At 39.3% G+C, this 12,456-nt stretch overlaps 1 long non-coding RNA gene across 1 annotated transcript; it reads right to left on the bottom strand.

Annotated features, from left to right (window-relative positions):
- Positions 1-4,270: 4,270 nt before the first annotated feature.
- On the bottom strand, positions 4,271-8,542 carry LOC133206731 (uncharacterized). Its single transcript, XR_009723858.1, has 3 exons — positions 7,596-8,542; positions 6,596-6,643; positions 4,271-6,103 (listed from the first exon to the last, which is right to left on the bottom strand). It is a non-coding gene; the product is annotated as an uncharacterized LOC133206731 (long non-coding RNA).
- Positions 8,543-12,456: the final 3,914 nt, after the last annotated feature.

The following is a 12,456-nucleotide window of genomic DNA, read 5'->3' as shown; positions in this document are numbered from 1 at the left end:
AAGGACTGGCTGTTAAGAAAGTATTTTCTATACATCTATATGGGAAACTCAAGCAACAAAAACAGTAGTAGTAACTGTGTAAATAAAATTTCACTTCAAAGAAGTTTTTGAAACCACGCTGTATTTGTGATCTGCTTTCTGTCCTCAAGATGAGATCCAAATGACTTGAATGTAAATTTAAATTAGCAAATTGCATGATTGTAAAGGTCAAAATCCAGATCACTGAATAAGGAACAGCATTTCTTTCAGGTCTATTGTCTTCCCAAATTTAGAAAGAATTGAAAACTTCCTTCTCCATAGAAATTAGCACTGCCAGTAGAAAGTTTATAAAACTTTATATATAAAATCTTTTATTCACCTTTCTCTAGGTCTTAATAACCTGAAAATTGATTTATTTTCAAGAAAAAAAAACAACATACTGTATAAATATAATTTCTCTGACTTTCCATCTCTGTGTGCAATAGAAAGAGACTTAATATTGAGCAAGCTGCTGTGTTTCCTTCTTTTTAAAAATACTTACTAGGGCTTTTTGGAGTCTGGATGCTGAATGTCTTCTTACAACACTGGAAACTCCAAAGTACATGCATGTTTCTGTATGGCAACACCTATATTAGGTTAGAACAAAACCACCTTTCTCCGTGTCTCAGATACAGTAAACTGAAAAGGGAAAGGAAGAAAAATTCTGGGCAAACTTTTGACTGAACATAAGTGAAAAGTGATTTCAGGTAACAAAAGTTAGTTTCCTTACTGCAGGAAGCACAGCTAGTCTATACCTGCATTGCAGCCTCTACATTAACTGCTGGTGGATTAGAGAGCTGTGTGCTAGCTGGCCACAGCCTAATTGCCATAACAAAAAGCTGCTGAGCCAGATTTCTTCCCCTAAGAAATGGACACGCTGCACTACTTAAGTTTAAAAATACATTTTCCTGGGCTTTGTGGCTGACCTTGGGTATAGGAAACATTCTAGCAATGCTTGGTAAGTACTGCTTGCCTTTTCCTACTCCTATCCTCAGCATCCTACAAATATGGCCTATATTTTATTCCTGTTCTACAGGTTCAGAGCCATCTCACTGCCAGCTAAAAACACAGGTTTTGTTTACACTGGTCATTAAAACACCCATCAGTTTAGCTTTTCAGGTGAATATTAATCTGGTCAATTTTCTGCCATGTATGTGGTCACAAAGAGCAGAACCCTGCTAGTCCTTTGTGCAAATAAGATTATGTACACAAGACACATTGTTAGTATTATCACTTGAAGCACACTGCTCATTCACATGAGGCTATTTCAGTGTGTTTCTGGTGTGTCAAACATTTTTATAGACATGGCTGATGATTTTAAGATTTTGTTAGCTGGCTTAAAAGCTAAACCTAAAATAGCTACCATGTCTGTGTACATGTTTTTGGCAGAAATACAAATTTTTTTAGGGTACATTATTTGGTATTCTGCTGATGGAAACTGAGCCTGGTCACTCTGTGTTTTCAGCTGGCTGAATGCAAATCTTTGAAGAAGCAGAAGCTACATAACGATATTTAAGATGACATTATGCTTGAGGTGGCAATCCCTGCTCAAGCACAACATACTATCTGGAAAGCTTGTAAGGTTTATTAACCTGACCACAGTACCATGTAAAATGTGGCTCTGCGTTTGCTCTGAGCATATCCAGATATGAGACACCCTGGGTAGCTACATTTTGAAATACAATTGTGAATGCAAAATACTCAGCTGGGAGGAAGGCATGAACAAGTAAACTACCCTTCAGGTTGTCTACTCAGCTGCTACACCCAAATGACTACAGCAAGCAAGGAGCAGGATGAAGCTGGGGACCCTGAACCTGCACCCTCCTGGAGCACAGTCAAATGCCACAGTGACCACCACCAATACTAAAAGGGCTTTTATAGATTTATAAGCTTTTCTTTTTTTTTCAGAACAGGAAGTAGAACATACTTCTAAATAAAGTATGATGTATAAGAAAATATACTTTTGAAAGTACAGGTTTTCTTCTTCATAAATCTGAGAAAACTCAGAAAGGGAAGACAGAAGAGAACTTGAGGATCTTCCCAGTCCTGAGTTTTGTAGCCTCCACATCCAGTCTTGGTTTGAAACTAATAACTTGGTGGTTTTCTGAGTGCACACTATACCCTCTCTCATACCTTAGGAAAGGCTGACTTACTTTCTCCTCTTTTGAGTGTGATTTTGACATTATTCTCCTCAGGGGTTACCCACCCATGTTTGCAGAGCTGTTTCCTTCCTGGCTCTTCCATTTTCCCTTTTGTGTGTTGTGTCCTTCAATTGAGAATCCTCCTTCTGACCATGTCCAGGAGTTACTGGGGAAGGTGGCATTTTCCGGAGGCGGAGGACTCGGCATGCTGCAGCTATGTATGGCTGACCTGCCATACACTTTTGAAAGAAATTAATAGACAAACTTCACACTCTCCATATCCCCTAAGAATCCCCAACTCTTAAAATAATGAGCCTTTAAAAGTACAACTTAAAAAAAAAAGACTGCCATCTGAGATACAGAAATAAACCAAAGCTTAATGGAGCTGACCAAATGTGCCATTACAGTACACACTAATACATCTAACAGTTTTCTTCTCAGCTGCAGCACAGAACAAATGGAGTGAAAAGGCAGACAGTAAAAGCAAAAGATAACTCCTTTCCAAGCTTCCTTACGTTCCTGCTTTGCCACCATACATATGCACCCTAAAGCAGCATTTCCTGTGCTCATGACAGGTTTGCAGGTCTTCAAGCTCATGTGTCTGTAGGCTCCAAGCAAGATACCAAACCCCTGGTGCAAAGAACATTGAGATATGTGTCACATTCAGCATTTCAGCGGTACCTGCTCAGCATTTTGACACATCAGTAGCCCAATGACCGCTCTGTTCATACAGTCTGTGAGCAAGTCCTGGGTCATACCACTGGGGCAGGTCAACTACACCAAGTGCTACAGCTCTGAGCCTCAGCCCAAGGCAAACACACAAATAAAACCTTCAATCCTGTCAGGAGCCAGCTCAGCTTTACCAGGTTCAGACATGGTCTTAAGACCTAACAACAATCTTCCATGGACAGAAGAGAGTTCATCTGTTTAACAGATAAGTTTGTGAAAAGCTTCTTGGCAAACTGTAGGATTGGAGAATATGCCCAAGAAGACATTGAAGTCCTGCTTCACACATCCAGGTGCATTTTTTCTGCCCATATTCTGATCAAAGCAAAGCCATCTAGGACTGAAAGCCCTATCCCTGTATCAGTGCAGAAGTGGGCTACAGACCTGGGCTGATCATTGGTGTAAACAGCCCCTGAGTGGCAGGACTAAATGCTGCAAATGCATCACTGAGCAGGTATTCACACACACGTATCTGCCTGGCTTCTGGTCCTGGTCTGCCATGGGTTCAGCTGGCCCCTGGCACCAACTAAGCACAAACACCATTGCCTGCTCTCTGTCAGTCACACCCAAAGAGAATTTGGCTTGTTTAATCTAGAATAACAAAAGCCAGGAGAACATTTGTCTTCTAAAGATATCAACTATGTAAACACTGGGGACAAATATCTGCTTAAGTTTAAAATTAACTTTTGATTGGAGACAGGCGTAGACTAAGTTCAGATAAACTTGGGTATGTGCATGTGAAACCAGCTTTTTGGTGGGAATTGCAGGCAGCAGTGGAAGGGAAGGAGAATGGGCAAGAGCAGGACAAAGCTGTGTTAAAGCTGTTTATTTATGGATGGTAGTTAGGAGTGAATCAAGAGCTGTGAAGTTAAAAAAAAACCTAACCCAAACCAACCAAAAAACCCTCAATAACAAAGTGGCAGCCTTCCCTATTGCCCACTGGCAGTCAGCTGATCTTTCCAGGGCTGTGCCTGGAAGTGATATCAAAAATGCAGATTGAGAATAACAAGCTGACTGCAATCTATCATTTTGGGCTGCTGTTTTTCAGATTAAATACTCTCTTAACTGACAAGACAACTAGACCATCCTCGTTGTTTTGGAGAACCTGTGGAAGCTTGCAAGTTGGTGAGGGCACTTGATATGGGCACACGGATCTCTTGGCACATGGACCAGATATAGTACTTTTTGAAGTAGACTTAAGATAGCTAACAACATTACTGGACCAGCACAGATACAAACCTGTCAAAAACCTGGGAAAAGTGTGAGAGATGCTTCCCATTTTAGACTGATAACAGTGATAGGTAAGAGTGCAGGTGGGATATGTCCTAAACAACAAAGAGGGAGAGCTGGAAAGATGGTGTAAATGCACCAACAAATTTGAATACTTTTTTTTTTTCGCCTTTGGCCAGATGATTTGATAGTCTGTAGTATGTCTGTGAATGATCAACTGCTTGGAAGGGTGTTGCTGACCTCTTACTAGTCTCTCCAAAAAGGAAAGACGAAGCAAGTTCTATAGATGCTAAAGGCTTCCAATGCACCCCAATAATCCACTTTCAGCAGGGATAGAGATCCTCAGTGAAATAAACTGTATTTGGCCTTTTTGCACTAGGAAGATGAACATGCTGTCAGTCCTGCTGACTTCTGTAGTTAACCCAGTGCTTACTAGATGGTAGCAGGGTATTTTCCTGAGATATGCTGTCATTATGTATGTGTCTGAGAGTAAATATTTCCCTTGACCGGTTAAAGTGCTCCTGATTCTCTATATAGAACTATCCTGACAGTAAACCGCCAGGTACTGAAGGTGTTGTGCTTAGACAGAGTGGTATGGAACTTAAATATCTATAAAGAACCCTGATAAATCACAGGCTTTGCAGATAAACCTCTGCCAAATTCTATTCAAATGGCAAAGAGATAATGTGAATATGACTCTAATGAAGGAAGGCTAGAGTTGCCATAATGCATGCAGGTGCAATTGCTCCAAATCTCTCTTAAAATCCATTTTCCTGCCAGTACTCATTCTTCCTTTAAACAGAAGTTAATACTCTGCTGACACTACTGAACTCCATCATGCTCATTATCTCAGGCTAGCATTTAGATCAGGGTTTTGGAGGTGAAAGACCAATTCATTAACTCTATTGTGTCACTCAATGACTTCCTGTAGAGAGATCATAAGTCAGATGGTGGGTGTCACTGCTGGAAGATAAAAGACAGCTATAAAGTAGGAAGACAACTGTTATAATTCGCAAAAAAATTGGGAAAAAATTACCCTATAGCCTTTAATTTCTATTCAGAGTTCAGGTTTTAAGTATGTTATTTAGATAACAGTGCATTTGAGGGATATTTTTTTTTAATGAGTTTCAAATGTAGAATGGAAGAGGTTATTGGCTGGTTATTTCTTTTTGACCTAAAGAGAAGAAATAATATAGGCAACAAATAACACAGCAATTTCTGTAAAAATGAATTAAAAATGAGTGGCTTAAAGCCAGATGTTTTGAAATGTCCATATATACTAACTTGTTTTGGCTTACAGGGAAAAAAGGAGTGTTTGGAATATTGTTACTTTGTCAAAACGATAATGTTATGAAACTATTTGATTTTTTGTTAAAGAAAAAAACAGCTGCCAGGGATCAAAATCAATTTATTTGATAAAAAAAAACAAAACCAAACCCCCACTTTGTTTCCTCAAAGTACAGAAAATGCTCATTTTTCGAATGCTTTTTGGATAAAAGAATTTTTAAGACTTTTTTTATGGAAAGTAGGTTCCTACTGCTACTGGTTATCGACTGAACATCAAGCTTCTCAGTGTGCACATGAAAAATGCTTTTCATGCTTGTACTTGAGGTTTTCTAAGAAAAAGTTCAAGTACAAGACTTTTCAAATGTAATTAGCAACTACTTAACAGGAAGAAGCAGTGTCAAATAAGGAAAACCTTTGCCAGAGAGCTTTGCAGTTTCTGTTTGGGTTCCCTCAACCTGTTCCACAACAAAACCGTGGAAGACAGAGTGACTTTTTTCTCCCATTGCAGGGGTGAACCTTTAACAATATAAGTATTTGCAGGGCTTCTCCAGCTCCTAAGCACAGAGAACAAGAGACCGTTTTTTAAAAGAGGTTGGGCAGCAGCTTTACAGAAAGCCCTGGGCTCCCTTGGAGGACTCACCTGAAACACAGGCCCTCATAACTGGTTGTTACTGGGAGGTGCTGGTTGGGGCTCTCATTTGCTGAAGAAAAAGAAAAGAACCCTTGTAGAACAATGTTGAGATTAAAACAACTAAACGTATATGCTTTAGTACTTTCATATTCTTCTTACTTTCCAGGTCTCAAGCTGTCAAAAAACCCCCATGACTTGGGAAGGCCACGCTGGATGTGGCTTTGAGCAACCTGGTCTAGTGGAAGGTGCTCCTCCCTGCCTGTGGAACTAGATGCTCTTTAAGGTCCTTTCCAACCCAAACCATTCTATGAGTCTATAAGCTTAAGATTTTGCTCTGTTTCAGATCTATTCAAACCCTCTTATCCCAATAACCCTCTAAAACAATGTTAGTTGTTAGTTGTTTCCTTCATATTCATTAACTATAAAAAGGAACGCAGTTCCCAAGCTACATATGAAAGAAGAAATAAGTTTTCCTTTCATCTAGCTGTTTTGAAACACTACCTTACCTTCTTAATCCTGGCCCCACTTCAGCAAACTCCCTTTAATGCTGAACTATTCTTACCTTAAGTGAGAATCCCCTTCTTGGCTCCTTTAAAGATGAAAGACACAACTAAAAGGGATCACAGAAAAAAAGGAAATGCTATGGTTGTGTCAATCTCTCAATAGAGAATAATAATCCATGCAGTTACTTACTGACAAATTTTGTTCCTCTTATTATGTTATCTATCAGCATCCTCTGCTCTATTTTTCATCTGGATTGAGGCACTCTCCACAAAAACCTTCATTACTTTTCATCCATTTTATTCCTTCTGTCCCCCCTCCTCACACCCTGCAATCGTAGGCTGTGCTCACTTGCAATATTTTCTGCTGTTAACAGAGTGGTTGAATTTTTTTCCATCGAAGAGCAGCTCTGTAATTGGAGACCTAAGAGTCACTTAATATAAAGATCACTGAGGATCATAAACCATTTTCTTCTTGACCTTTTCTACCAAAACATTAGCTTCTGAGTCAGCCTGATTTGAAGCTACAGAAGCAGTTCTTTTTCTGCCATTCTGCCATTTCTGCCATTCTGCCAATGGAAGAAGTTCTTTTCTTATATTTCCTCCTTTTTTTAGCATCTGAAGGCTGAAATTTTATAATATGCTACTGCTCTTTTTCTTTTTGTTTTTCTTCTTTTCCAGGAACAAAAGTCAGCACATCAAGAGCTCACTGTCTTTAGTGTGTGTCACTTGAGATCACTAGGGAAAAAAATACTTTGTATGTCTCCTTATTGAATCATAAACCGTGGGTGATACTATGAATATTTTTCACAAAAGCTCTGGGATCAGGCATTTGAGCATCACTTCACTGATAAGCTAAATCCATAAAAACTCTAAACACTGAAGATGGGGGCTAAAAATAAACATTATCCCCAAAACAAAGGGCTATGCAATCAAAACATTGCTCTTGAATGTAAATTTTATGTTTTGTTGCATAGTTTATGCTTTTTTTCCTATCAATTACATACCATCTGTAATAAAAATAACTGTACAGTCATATACACATATACTTGAGTTGCTCACCTCTTCTCTGTTTAGATGCCAGTCTTAAATCTTCCACACATGAAATGTCTTCTGCAGCAATTTAATTCTCTCAGACAACCATATCATAGTTGCTTTTAAGGAAAACAGCTTTTAACTTCTAGGAAAATGGCTCATGCCATCTTCCTGGTCTTTGGTTAGCAGGGAGAGGGGTATGTGAAATCACCACAGATACATTCAGCAGTTAGAGACAAAAGCCACTGTAGCTCTCCTGCTGCCACACAAATACACCTTCAGTATATGCAGAAAGCTATCTCATGATCATACAGCTATGGCTGTGGACAGGGTCCTTCTCCTCATTAGCTACAACTTTTATACAGACTGCAACATTAAATAGTTAGAAGAACTCTGATATTTCCATGACAATCGATAATTCCCTGTACTGCCACCCAGCCAGAGGTGCTCACTGCAATGTTCAGAAGCACTCACTGAATTTAATGAACATCTGGGAGGGGTACAGTAAACAAAAAGACTTCAGCATATCTGTCTGGAAAACCTAGTACAGATTTTCCATAAATTTTTCAGTTTTCCATTCATCAAGTTTGTGTCTAATGCAATAAAGAAATTGAATACATTAAACATTCACAACAGGGCTGCTAAATTGCCACCTAGTGGTCTTGTAATGAAGTTAATGTCTCCGGCACCCTGATCTGGGTGAACAAATACCAGTGTGCTTTTTGTACTTTTGTCAGGATCTCCATAATGATGCTCAGTGACAGCTCGCCTGTGGTGTGGGCAGAGTGGAAGGGCAGGAGAGCACAACTTCCAAGCAAGATGGGACTGTTGGGATGCTGGGGTGCTGGGGGCAGCTTGTGCAGGACTTAGGACACCAAAGGGGAATTTCTAGGCCAACCACCCAGCCTGTGCACAGGGTGAAAAAGGCTACCAGGTCTATCCTCTGTACTACCTGTATAATTTTCCTTTTTAACACCCCCTAACCCTCCCCCCCCCCAAAAAAAAAAAAGTAAACATTTGATATGAAAGGAAATAAAAGATTTTCTAACTGTTGGTAATGAGTAAAAAGGGGGTTTGTCCTTTCAAGGCTCAAACAGCTCCAGTGTAGGAAGCACTTTGCTTTCTCCCACCTTCTAGTCTCACCCTGCCTGAGCCATATGTTCATCAGCATGTGCTGCTTACACAGAGCCAAGCAGATGGGAAACAATGAAGAAACACAAGTAGAACAGTAAGTTTTGCAGTTCTGCTTTTGTGGTTAGTCATGCAGGTCTGCCCAGAAGCTACTATAAGAGACTAAAAATAATTTTCAGTGTGATGATCTGCACAAGCAAAGTCTTCAGGGATTTACGTGTCCTGAATCATTTCACCAGTAATCAGCTTGGTGTGCACCGGGTTTTCTGTTGGCATAGGTGATGCTTGCAAGGGGTGGAAGCAGCGGAGACCTTGTGTTAGGAAGCAGTCCTGGAGTAGGGGCTGCAAGCTAAATCTCTGGGAGGATGCATCAGCTGTGTCAGAGATAAGTCAGCAATAAGTCAGCCCACAGCAGCAGAATCCAAATGATTCATCTTCCTCCTCCATCCTGTCACCTGCTGAGACAGAGTACACTTAGCAGCTAAAGAAGAAACATCAGCCTTGGGAGACAGACTGAGTACCTGTATTGTACCTTCAGAGAGGTCCTGGGTAATTTAGTGTCACACAAGTATGGCGTTGGTCTAAAAATGCTGCATAATCTGAAAGCTTAACCCTGTCCAAAACACATCCCCTCGCTGGGTCCTACATCAAGGTATTGGCACTTCTTAAGTCTCCCTACCTCTCATAATGAACTGAAAGTCCTGTAAGTGAGGGTCACCACTCCCACAGAATACAAAGTGAGACAGGTCAGGAAAACTCGATAAGGAAGAGAAAAATAGGACAGGATGAGGGACAGGACTTGCACGGTAATAAAAATATTAAATTGGTAACAGTCTTCCTACATTTGTGACTAGATTTTGTGACTAAAGTACAACTCACCACATATAGTACCATATATGGTTCCCTTTTTTAATTTCCTATCGCTTTTGGCCTTTTTGAGCTTAATCTATTTTAAAATACAGTCTGATTTTTATTTGTGGACATTTTCCCCCTCTTTTTTTTTTTTGTATGTCACATATAGATATTTTTGTTTCACACTGTACTTTGTTCTTTTTCAGGATTGATTTGGTTAAATTTGCACCTTGTTTCTCTTGATTTGCAACTGTTTTGTTTAAAACAAGTGTTTATTATTTCACTGCTGTCTGGCTTCATTAACTTAAACATATTTTATCTCAATGAAGTTCTCTGTACAGTGAATAGTTATCTCTAAACTGACTTAATATTTCTATTTGTAAGACCACAGCTTCCCTTTCTTTAGCTATTCTGGAAGTATAGCAGTAAAGGAAGTTGTAAACATACTCCACAATGAACATACCACTAGTACAAAGCACCTAGCGTAACAAAAAGGCATGCAACTGAAAATCAGTTTACTCCTTAATGTATTGTAGGTGATTTGATCTTTAAGGAGTACACAATAAAAGGTGAAAGGTAATCAGTACAATACCATCTGAGAAACTACAGGGTTAACCACATACCTGTTTTCAATGAAATTATCCAGGGGTGGAACGCCCTATGAATGCAACCAGCTTTCAAATAATAAATTACCTTTTCCAAAACCCAGAATATGTTAAGCCACAAAACAGAATCTAGATAGCAATTAATCATTTGAAGTGTGATGTTTGCCATGAGTTTCTGTTTCCCCTAGCCTTTCCTGAGCTGGTCTTTTCAGGGTTGATAAGGATTGGCTGTTACTAAGGGATTTACCATAGAGGCAATCAGTCACTGTTCTGCTGTCCTAGTATCCTGATTTTTCAGACTTGTTCAGACTGCCATGTCAAATGGCATTCACATGACTCTGGAAGAAATGCCTTTAATCTCTTATGCCTGACACAGGCAACATTAAAAACCTTCAAACACAACTCTCAACAACTTCTGCTGCTCTTTTCAAGTAGGAAGTTCTAGATCCTCCTGTCTTCCTCCCCACAAATAGCCAGAGTTAGTGCCTTGAGAACATTGGATCATTCATTACATTTTTTACTTGATGCTTATATACAGATTTACAAAAACATCAAATGCTTCCAGTAGGAAGAAAGCATACTCCAAGGTTACTGTGCTAGCCTTGAACAAGAGATAAAACTATTCAGTTGCCAAGTGTAGAGAATATGTGGCAGCTTGAGGGTGGTGAGAACCTATTTACAGTGGCTCCATTGGCTCTAAGATGGTATACTGTCTCTGTCTTGTCTTCGTCTTATATGGCTATGCAATTTTTCCTCAGTTCAGAGGAATCAGAAGGAACTATTTCCCCCTAAAAAAACCCAAACTAGTTGTCATATCTGAAGATGAGCTGTGTCGGGCAAGCTACCTACACTAACTGCTTTAGCAAGGATGCTGGACTAGATGACTTCCTGAGGTCCCTTCCAGCACCAACCATCCTCTGATTCTGTAACTAGTCTGCCAAAGAGCTGTTCTGACTTTTAAAAATTGAGGTAAATTCAGACACTTAAAAATGGCCCATAGTTTTTCTTGGCCAATTAGTACATCTCAGGCTAACTGCCAAAACAGGGCTTTCACAGAGTTTCTTTGAGAGATGTTAAAAACATGAGCAGGGAACTCACAGGACTCACAGTAACAGTCATGATCTAAGTTAAGATTAATTTTTGAATGGATAGAGTGGGTTTCAGTTAAAGCGACTTAAAAGTTCAAGTAACTGGAATATTACAGAGTTTTTTAATCATTTTCAATAAAAATGGTGTGTGAATGAGACAAGCTTGACCCTTTCTAAGCAGAAGTTACTTTCATTTATTCATTTTTTATTTTCATTTTTTGTCTGTCAACTCCGGGAATAAAAAAAGCTGAGGATACTGAAGCCAATTCCCTCCTGCCTTTTTTTATATGGAGCTGGTATTTATAATGAGCTTCCAGCAAGCTCTGTCATGTTAAAATGAACTTTCTGAATTACTGTTGTCCACTTGATTTCACAATCAGCCCACTGCAACCAACAACACTGTCACTAACAATCTAATCAAAGGCAAAGATTTCTTTAATGTCTAGATCAGTTTATGCTGAATAATCTCAACACCTTTCAGTAGCAGTAGCACTTAAATACAGCTGGACTGGAACAAAAGACAACATCTGAATTTTCCAAAAGCCTCATGTACCTGCTATTCTTTCTCCCCTGCTGGAATCCTGTTAAGTTATAAATGTTGTGGGCTTTTTCATTTTTCTGCTGTGTCTTGCAAATACTTTGTGTCTTGTCCTGGGTGTAAACATTAGCAAGATGGATGGTCACAGGAAAGTTATTTCTCTGTTAGAAAGCCAGTAGGTTTATAAGCCATATATAAATACCATGTATAAAAATTTGGGTCAAGAAAAAATATCAATTTATCTACCAGGTATATATCTGTTGTACTTTTTGGTGTGGACAAATCATACAAACTATTGTGGTTTGTAACTTCACAGGAATAAAATGGTCAGAGACAGTACCTTTACTTGCAGCTTGAAGTCCACTTCCAGTTACCACTTCAGATGTATTTTTCTTTACTTTTTCATGACCACCTCTACTTACTGGTTTTCAAAGAAAGACAATACCAGGTGGATGGGACTGGAGCTGCGGAGGAGAGGTTGCCTATATTCATTCTTCGCTTATCTTTTCAATCATCTTTTAATCCCCTTTCCTACAATAAATGAAAACCTTCATAAAACACTAGCTGGGCAATTCTTCTTCTCATATGTGTATCTGTTGGGGTAAAAGAAAATATTTCGAATGTCTGGTTCTGATGACTGTGCTAAAAAAAAAAATATAGATTCACTGCAGTTC

This window comes from Neopsephotus bourkii, unplaced genomic scaffold (assembly GCF_033783945.1).
Source record: "Neopsephotus bourkii isolate Nb327-2 ecotype Australia unplaced genomic scaffold, CSIRO-AGI_Nbou_v1 NB_1820, whole genome shotgun sequence".
Lineage (NCBI taxonomy): Eukaryota > Metazoa > Chordata > Aves > Psittaciformes > Psittacidae > Neopsephotus > Neopsephotus bourkii.
Note: the sequence above shows the minus strand (reverse complement) of the source record. Positions and strands in the feature narration are given on the sequence as shown.